General features: G+C 44.9%; 2 long non-coding RNA genes across 4 annotated transcripts; both read left to right on the top strand.

Annotated features, from left to right (window-relative positions):
• The first annotated feature begins 5,051 nt into the window (after positions 1–5,051).
• On the top strand, positions 5,052–7,940 carry LOC147620824 (uncharacterized). 3 transcript variants are annotated; one of them, XR_015270014.1, is made up of 3 exons: positions 5,052–6,514; positions 6,616–7,729; positions 7,820–7,940. It is a non-coding gene; the product is annotated as an uncharacterized LOC147620824 (long non-coding RNA). The 3 variants fall into 3 exon arrangements; XR_015270013.1 differs by having other exon boundaries at positions 5,052–6,175; positions 6,429–7,729; XR_015270012.1 differs by having other exon boundaries at positions 5,052–5,682; positions 5,754–7,729.
• Positions 7,941–8,056: 116 nt separating this feature from the next.
• Positions 8,057–9,565, top strand: LOC147620825 (uncharacterized). The gene is made up of 2 exons (XR_015270061.1): positions 8,057–8,577; positions 8,695–9,565. It is a non-coding gene; the product is annotated as an uncharacterized LOC147620825 (long non-coding RNA).
• The last annotated feature ends 345 nt before the right edge of the window (positions 9,566–9,910 follow it).

Raw genomic sequence — 9,910 nt, forward strand, 5'->3', positions numbered from 1 at the left:
ATATATCCACACTCATTGCACATGAGAACATTTGCACCAAAGCCTCACCATCGACAACTTCCAGGTACATCTCTGGATGGGGGGCCATGGTGGGCGAAAGCCTAGTCAATGTGGTACAACCCATCGCGTAGAATTTTCCTTCAAATTACAAACCTCTCTAAATGACACTACCATCTCACAAAAATCAATGATATTCAATCCTTCATGAAGATATCTATATTAGCCTCGCAAGCCGACGTAATTCTTTCAACAAGTGGCTACTTCAACATAGAGCAGTTCAATAAGAGTCTATATGACTCAATTCTTGTACTTCATGTAAATCTGCTTCATAAGAGCACTTAAATATACATAAAAACAAAAAAAAAAACATGGCCAGAAGAAGACAAGAACATGTCCTTCTTCTCAATAACATTTAACAAGAATCCTGCCACACAAGGGACATCATCAAAAGCCAATTACTTCAAATGATGAATGTCGCTTCAATGAATGAAATGAGGAACTGAGAATCACCATCTCATTCTGATGATTAAGTCTACGTTCCTCCAGAATCCTTCCCTCTCTTCTCGCCCATTATTAACATCTCTTAGTGTCCCCACTAACAAAAATCACATGTAACCTTGCCGGAAAAAAAAAGAGGGACACACAAATTTAAAAATGCAATTATTAGCAAAAACCCCACCCCATTAGGAATTCCCAATACACCACTAACCTCTTCATTTCATTAACTAGCTTTTCTTATTCCTTCTTCCAGAGGAGGAACAAAGGCCATTCAGCATCAATCAATTTCAAAGCCATCGACAAAGCTTGTCCATTCTTCCCACACAAAGGTCTTAACTGCGATCACACAGACATGATCGCCATCAGGAAGGGGGGATGTTAATCCAATTCTAGGATTAACAAGAGCTACCGCCATTATCTTACATCAAGGAGTCACGGTAGATACACCAAAGGGTCATACATTCAAGATATGAAGCCATAGTGTCCAAAGCTACAACTTGGATGGGCGCTCGTAATGGTGTGATGGAGTATTTATGGTGATTCCTGCTTCAAGAGCATGTGGCAGCAAGATAGGATGAAGTCCTAAAAGCGATGTACTTCATGGATATATTATGAGAGTAGTCATTGTAATAGCATTATGCCTCTTATGAGCCTAAAGTGCCCGGCTGGCCACAATTTAAGTGAGTGTGAACACTTATGGCCATGTATATAAGTGAATTTCTCTCATAATACAACAGACTCTCCGATTGTGCAATTGAGTCTTGCTCTTGCTAATCCTCTTGCTAATCTCTCTCCCTAATGCATGCTAGTGAGTGTGTGTGAGTGAAGTGAGGTGAGAGGAGGGACGAGTACCCATAGTGCAACGTGGCAATGTGACAACGCTCGCGGGAGGAGGCACGGTGGAATTGCTTCTCAAGGAGTTGTAGAGCTTGGAGACCTCAAGGGTTACGAGCTCGGCCATTGGAAAGATCCTCACGACGATTGCGATTCACCAAGTAACCTCTTTTTAGATGTGTTTCTTCCAGGAGGGTTAGGGTGAGCCATAACAATGAGACCATGGGTTTACTTGTAAACTGGGAATTGGGCTGTAGGTGGAGAAGATCAAAACACCGGACAGTGATGGCGGGCAGAGAAAGCAAACGGAGGCTAGAATGGCAAAGGACACACCCCCCTTAGTAAGTATTCATTAGTAAGTATTCAGTGCCCGAGCTTACCTGTAAATGCCTGGTTTTTCTATAAACTGGGATTTGGGCTGTAGGTGGAGAAGCACAAAACACTGAACGGTGATGGTGGGCAGAGAAAGCGAACGGAGGCTGCAACAGCAAAGGGCACACCCCCTTGGTAAGTATTTGGGTTTACCTGTAAATGCTTGGTTTTTCTGCATGGACGGTGGGTTTACCTGTAAACTGGGATTTGGGCTATAGGTGGAGAGGCACAAAACATCGGACGGTATTAGCAAGGAGAGAAAATGAATGGAGGCTGCAAGGGCAAAGGGCACACCCCCCTTGGTAAGTATTCATCAGTGCCCAGGTTTACCTGTAAATGCCTAGTTTTTCTACATGGGACGGTAGGTTTACCTATAATCTGGGATTTGGGTTATAGGTGAAGAAGCACAGAACACCTGACGGTGATGTGATAGGCATAGAAAGCAAACGGAGGCTGCAATGACAAAGGGCACTATAAGGTAGCTATGCTGCACATTCTTCTACCCCAAGCCCAGGGTTGTTGAGAGCTCCTCTACTTCACCCAGCCATAGCCAAAAGAGACACACCGGTTCCTATATCAAGACCACAATTCTTTTAATAGCAAGGTGCCCTTTCCATGTGCCCGGACACTCTTATTAGTGCCCAGTCACCCTAGGGTCTGTAACTCGACCTCTTGGCTCCCTTGAACACCGCCTGTGCCTTGCCCGAATGGTTGAGTTCTCTAGGCTCCCGATAAATCCGTTGTCATGACATTACTCCCCCCTTAAGAAGAGTTTTTGTCCTCAAAAAAAAATTTTCAAAAACCTCTTTCTGAGTGTGCTTACCTTTTCCTAGGTAGAACCTTCTTCTGGTCTATCCTTCCACTTGACTAAACACTCCTGTCATACAGAGTGTCGAGTTCTTTTCTCTTGGAAATCCAAGACTTTTCTGGTTCGTGTGGTAAGGATGGGGGTTTGATAAGTTCTACAAGGATCTCTTGACTGACGAGATTATCGTTATCACCTAACTTCTTTTTCAATCTACTGACATGAAAAAGTGGATGAACTTTAGAGGTTTCTGGTAAAGCTAACTTATAAGCAACACTACCTACTCTTTTAAGTATTGTAAATGGACCATAATACTTTGGCGATAGCTTTCCCATTTTCAAAGATTCGGAGTGTGCAAGAACCTTTAAAAACACTTTATCACCTTCTTCAAATATGATTTACCTACGATCTTTGCAGTATAATGTTTAGCACGGTCCTGTGCTCTCTTAACATTATCTTTTGCAATTTTTGTCATCTCCTAGAGATCTTGAAGAAAATATTTAACCTTTTGTATCTTTTTTTTCTAGAGTCCAACGGCAACTGGAGCTCGTGGTTGAAAACCATACATCAACATAAATGGACTAAATCCCATGTGGTTGAATGTTTGGCACTATTATAAGCAAATTCCAATATGGGTAAATATTCTTTCCAATTGGTTTGCTTTTTACTTACATATGCTCGTAGCATGTCTTCCAAGACTTGGTTGACTCTCTCAGTTTGACCATCGCTTTAAGGATGATCCGTCGTACTCATACTTAGCATGGTGTCCAATCTCTTGAACACAGCATGCCAAAAGTGACTATTAAACTTTGTATCTCTATCACTAACTATATCGGCATGTAAGCCGTATAGTCAATAGATATTCTTGATGAATAGCCTTGCTAACTCAAGCGTAGTCACTGTCGTTTTTATCGAAAAAACCGACACATTTTAGTTAACCTATCCACACGACCAACCAAACCAAATCATGGCCTCTGTTTGTTTTAGGTAATCCAACTATAAAGTCCATTGAGATACTCTCCCGCTTGCCTCTCTAGAGGAAGCACTTGAATAGTATGCACTTTCTTTTCTTTACTTTGATCACGCTGATTCTTCTCATTGTCTTTTAGCTTAGTACATTGTAGTTTACTATGACCCTTTTCCATGCAGTAAAAATATAGATTTTCTTTTTTAGCCCTTTCAAAATCTTCATGCTTCAAAAATTTGTGTGGTCCTTTAGTCTTCTTGGATCGGTCATTCTTTTGGTTAGGTCCCTTTCTTTTATTTTGACTTGAATGCTTGAAACCCTTGGACACACTAGATATCCGTTGTGCATTCTACGCACGTTTTTTCTTTCCGACAATGTCGTCAAAAATTTGAGCGAACTTAATTACTTCTTCTAAATTTTTTGGCACATTTTGTTTAACTTGATTCTTATAGTCCAAATCTAATCCACGAATTTTCTGAAAGTCATCCATACCTTTCAACTTGAGATATACTGAGTCGATGTGAGATTTCTTATCTCACAATTGTCCCATGCTTCCCAATTACGATCCATCTCATTCTCTAGAAGAAATTCTTTCATGAATGCACTTTCAAATTCAGCCCATATAATAGGCCGATTTGCAGACTCCAAGCTCATCCACCACTTGTATGTTTTACCTCCAAAGTTAAGCTCGCTTTAAGCGCGCGTATCTCCTCTGGAGTATGATGCAATCGATGCAAGTCCTACCACTTTTATAAGAAAGTGTTGACTATATCCTTATTGCGTTCCTTCTCTCCCCACCAGAGGTTTCAAATCTTTTACAATAGCAACAGCATCTCTCTAGAGTGAGATGTACCGACATTCATGTTGCCTCCTTGAGCGGGAGCCACTGGCATCCCTCCCACTGAAGCACTTACACACAGTGGTAGAAGCTTGCATATTATCTCTTAACTCCTGAAGAAAGAGGAGAATCTTATTGTACTTGGCCTCAATGTCCAAAGTACGGGACTCTAGAGCTTTAAATTGTTTAGTGCTGACCAAATTATCATCAAGAAGATCATTGTTAGTCATCGCAAAATCAGGATCGGCCATTGCTTTCTCTGTGTCTGACAAATGATTGGGATATCCACTTACGGATTCATTAGGGTTATAAGACTCCATGTGAACCCTATAAATGCAATGCAAAAGAATAACACAAGCACCAACCTCAAGCCCAAGATCTAGGAAACCAATCGAGTTGTTAGCTCGAAGTGGAATCACCGGTGCGGTATGAAAAGCCGAGAGTTGTCATGGGGCGAGACACGTCTCGATCGTCGTAAAAACAGCCTCGAAGCTTCACTTGGCGATTTCCCCGTGGGAATTTGTTGCAGAATACCTCCCGATCTCCGTCGAGGGAACAAGCTCTTAGAAATAAACGTTTAAACCTTTAGCTGCGTGGGAACAGCCTCTTATGTCCAAGGTTTAAAAACCTTTGAATTTTCTCTTTTGAAATTTCTTTTTTTTTCTTTAGAGAAAAATCTATGAATATTTCGTGGTTCCCTGCAAGACGACGCCTTTCAACCTCGCTCTCTACCCAAAATCGGCTGACAACTGTCTGCTTCTTTCTCCTCTCCCGGCGTTCTCGACCGCCGACTGGCGGGTGACTATTTGGCTGGCTGGACATATGAGTAACCGCATAACCGTTGTATGGTGGCCGTTTACTTGTTGGGCCAATCGACTGTACGGCTGGCTGCATTGGCCTCAATAGCCGAGGTTGGCTGTGTTAGCCAAGTCTGGCTGCATTTCTTGGGTGCCTAACTACGTTACTAATGGCTGGCTTATCCTCTATGGTTTTTGCCCCCCGCGATACAGTGGCCACTTGACCAGGTCTATTTCACTTCACGATTCTAACCAGCTTATGTACAGTTACACTGGCAGGCTCCTTCTCAAAGTGCATCGTTCAACGTTTGTGGATACCAATGTAAGGCAGCCTGTGCTGCACGTTCTCCTACCCCAAGACCAGGGTTCCACTCCACTATCAAGACCCCAATTCTTTTAATAGCAAAGTGCTCTTTCACATGTGCGCGGACACTCTTATTAGTGCCCGGTCACCCTAGGGTATGTAATCGGACCTCTTGGCTCCCTTGAACACCGCCCATGCCTTACCCGGACGGTCGATCTCTCTAGGCTCCCGATAAATCCATTGTCATGATAAACACACCCCCCCTTGGTAAGTATTCCATGCTTGGTTTTTCTACATGGGACCGCAGGTTTACCTATAAATTGGGATTTGGGCTGTAGGTGCAGAAGCACAAAACACCGGACGGTATTGGTGGACAGAGAAAGCAAACGGAGGCTGCAATGGCAAAGGGCACACCCCCTTTGAAGTGCCCGGGTTTACCTGTAAATGCCTGGTTTTTTTTGCGTGGAACCGTGGGGTTACCTCCTGTAAACTGGGATTGGGGCTGTAGTGGAGAAGCTCAAAAAAATGGTCGGTGATAGTGGAAAGAGAAAACGTACAGAGGCTGCAATGGCAAAGCGCACACCCCCCTTGCAGTGCCCGGGTTTACCTATAAATGCTTGGTTTTTCTGCATGGGACCGCGGGGTTACCTATAAACTAGGATTGGGGCTATAGGTGGAGAAGCTCAAAAAAATGGATGGTGATGGTGGAAAGCAAAAGCAAATGGAGGCTGCAATGACAAAGGGCACACCTCCACTCTTAGTAAGTATTCAATGCCATGGTTTATCTATTAATTCCCGAGTCTTTGTGGCCACGGGTTACCTGTGTGTTTGGTGTAGGTGCCTAGGTTTACAATGTGCCTGGGTTTATCTGTTAATTCCTAGGTTTTTGGGACCGCCAATTATGTTTGGTGTGGGTTCTCGGGTTTACCTGTGTTTGGTGCAGGTGCCCGGGTTTATGTGGTGCCGCCCGTGTTTCTATGTATGAGTGTCATGCCGTTTGAAGTTGGCTGCAGGTGAAGAAGATTAAAAAATTAGCAAGTGATGGTGCAAAGAGAAAAAACGATCGGCACATGTTGTAACGACGGAGGGCACACCAATGGTAAGTATTCGACCACCCTCGCTTGTGTAGATACCTGAGGCTTTTCTGTAAGGCGGAGGGTTTTACCTGTATGTTTGGGTTTTGCTTGGATGGGCTGCAAGTGGTGAAGTTCAGAAAATTAGACGATGTAGGTGGAAAGAGAGGACGAACGACGAGGGCAGCAAAACGACCAAAGGCACACCTCCCACAGTAGGAAGCATATGCCCAGGTTTATTTGTAAATGCCCAAGTTTACCTGAAAAATGCTCGGGTTTACTTGTAAATGTTCGGGTTCACTAGTAAATGCCCATGTATGAGCTTAGTTTGGTTTAGTCTGCACAGTGGATGAGAGCTTAGTTTGGTTTAGTCTGTGCACAGTGGATGAGAAGCGGGTTGTGCTTGTGCTGTACGTGGAGAAGCAGAAAAAGGAGACAGTGCCTAAAGAGGAGAGGAGAAGGGAGCAGAAAAAAAAAAGGAGGGGGAAACTAGCGAAAGAGGCTCCCAAAGATCAAGTCCTGGCGTTGGGACCACAAAGAGGCAAACCGGCGACAAGCCCAACAAAGAGGACTATTTTGCAGCCCATCCTCCCACACGAAGAGAAGGTTTGCTGTGAGTGGGTTAGGATTATCTTCCTCTTGGCACCACAGGTTTGTGTATTGATTTCTAGGTTTGGCGTTACAGCCCTATATAGAGCTGTACCTCAGGGTGAAACTATCAGGCAATGTCGTGCCACCCCAACGTCTCCGCAGAGAAACATGTGCATCGAGAAGCCCACAAGGATGGTCGAACATCTAAAGTGTGCACATGGCTTAGATGTTGACATCCCGTGCAAGATTGGGGGTAGACCCATGGGCAACATGCTTGGGGATATCCCAAGGTCGTCAGCGAGGGACCAAGCACAAGCAATTGATAGATTTAAGGATGTGGATCACAAATTTGAAGTGACTATTCGACAAATGCAGGCCAGGGCTCATATTAGGGCAGAAGAGGCATGGGATGCAATCCCCAAGGAGCAGCGCGTTATGCTCTGAGGTAAATTCATTGATGGCTTTGTGAGGAAGCATGTCCTTTGGTATGAGGAGAGGCATGGGATGCAATCCCCAAGGAGCAGCGCATTATGCTCCAAGGTAAATTCATTGATGGCTTTGTGAGGAAGCATGTCCTTTGGTATGAGGAGAGGCAAGAGGAGAAGAAGGAGGCCATACGAAGGCATAAACGGGATGGGTATGATGCCAATGTGAGTATGTGGGGAATTCTTTTAATTGTTGTTGGAACGCTCGCATGTACATGTGCTTTGTTCTCACAACTCCTTGTTTTTTGATTTCAGAGGCATATAAGGTGGACCAGAAGAATTGCAGCTTGCTCCGAGGATGAGGAGGGAGACACTAAGGGTCATGAGCTTGCTAGGGGTCCATGGAGGAGATTGACGGTGGTGTCAAGGGTGGGAGTGAGGAGGAGGAGGGTGATGAGGGGGCAGATGAGGGTGATGAAGGAAATGATGAGGGGGCTGAGGAGGGTGATGAGGAGGGGGTAGAGGAGGGTGATGAGGAGGGGGTAGAGGAGGGTGATGATGAGGGAGTAGAGGAGGAGGAGGAGGGCAATGATGAGGAGGCTAAGGAGGGTGATGAGGCCAATGAAGGGGAGGCTGAGGAGGGTGAGGAGGACGGTGATGGGAGTGGGGAGCAGGAGGACGGTGATGGCAGTGAGGAGGAGGGTGCTCAGGGGGTGATGATTACTATGTTGAGGAGAGTGACAAGGAGGATCAGGGTGATGACGACTATGTCATGGCGGATGATGAGGGTGATGAGGGTGATGAGGAGGCTTCCAAGGATGTGGAGGACGAGGGCGATGAGGAGGAGGGCGCGGAGGGTGATGAGGAGGCTGAGGAGGATGGTTTCTCGTATCGACACAAGGCTCAGGAGGACTTGAATGTTGTGCCCCTCACACCGATAACAATAATGAGTCCCCTTGAGCCTGCGTGATCGGCTTTGACTTGTCCTTCCGCATTGGGCAAGTTGGAGTCGTGGAACCCATGGAGACTGGGCACAAGGTGGACCAATGAACGGAGCACTTGGCCGAGTGGAGGTGAATATATGACACCTACTGCTCAATGTACAAGCAAAGGAGGCACACTATGTAATTTGGTTTCAGTGCCCGGGTTTACCTGTCATCACTAACCATGGGTTCTACCTGTACATGTAGGCTAGACGTGGCTCGCTCCATAATGTTTGAGGGCGCAAGGATGCCTCCCATTGTGGCGGAGATTGACAAGGCCCTCGTAAATAGCTTGTTGGGGGGGGGAGGCAAGCACCAAGGCAATGAACTTGTTTGCCCTCTGCATGATGAATACCTTGCGGCCAACCTCTTGTCAAAGAGTTTGTTTCGTCAACTCGTGCCGATTCGATCACACCCATGGAAAATGACAATGGCACGGTCAGCCAACATGCTCGAGGGAATCATGTGTTTTTCTTGCCAGTTTTGATCCGGAAAGGGACCCTTTCTAGTAACTTGAAGCCTCTTCGTCCACTTTGTGCCACTTGACCAATGCAAGGTTTGTGTTTCTATGCAAGGGTGTTTGCACTATATAACAACTCACATAAGAGGGTCTTACAGCTTCCCAGGGTGAACCCCGAGATTCTCTTCTTTGACTCCCTCATCCTTGTTTATCCGAAAGATTGCCTTTCCAATGTGTACCGGTACGTGTCCCCACCATCCATCTGCGCATATTCATGCTCGGGTTTACGTGTATGCGAGGGTGATGGAAATTTAAGATTTCCCACATCCATTATGGTATAGGGTGATGGGGAAAGCATGGCCAAGACGTGTTCGGAGCCATCACTTGTAGCTTTGTTGGCATCCCCATCAACAGGCTTTGAGTTTCAGACCGTTAAGGGGCCCCGGCAACCCAATGCCATTGACTGTGGCTTCCATAGCATGATGGCAAGATAATGTGATGTACATATAAACTCATGTGATTGCAAAAGCGTAGAGACTTTTTATTACAAATGAAAGATAATGTGATGTTTTCAAATGTAAGATAAATGTTTATAATATACTTGTCTTCTTGTGCAAAGATGGATTGTAAATGCACTTGTGATGTCAAATTCTTGTCTTCTCGCAAGTTTAGAAAGACAAGATAGAATAGTTAAACTCACTCCATGAAGAATGCAAGTTATCCTTTGTACTTTACATAAGATAGCTTGCAAGTAAATCTTGGGAGATTAGCAAAAATGTTGTAGACATTCAAACAAAATATGTGCTCAACCTTGGTTAGCAGAGTTTACATAAACACCATCCTGAGCTTTGATGCATAAACATCAAATAGCATTTGACCATTGTCTAGAGTCAACACAAAACATCGCTCATCATCCTCATTGGGGCCACATGAATAGGATGACACACTTGCGACATAGGCATA

Source organism: Cibotium barometz, chromosome 31, assembly GCF_041138505.1.
Source record: "Cibotium barometz isolate CiBa-2024 chromosome 31, ASM4113850v1, whole genome shotgun sequence".
Lineage (NCBI taxonomy): Eukaryota > Viridiplantae > Streptophyta > Polypodiopsida > Cyatheales > Cibotiaceae > Cibotium > Cibotium barometz.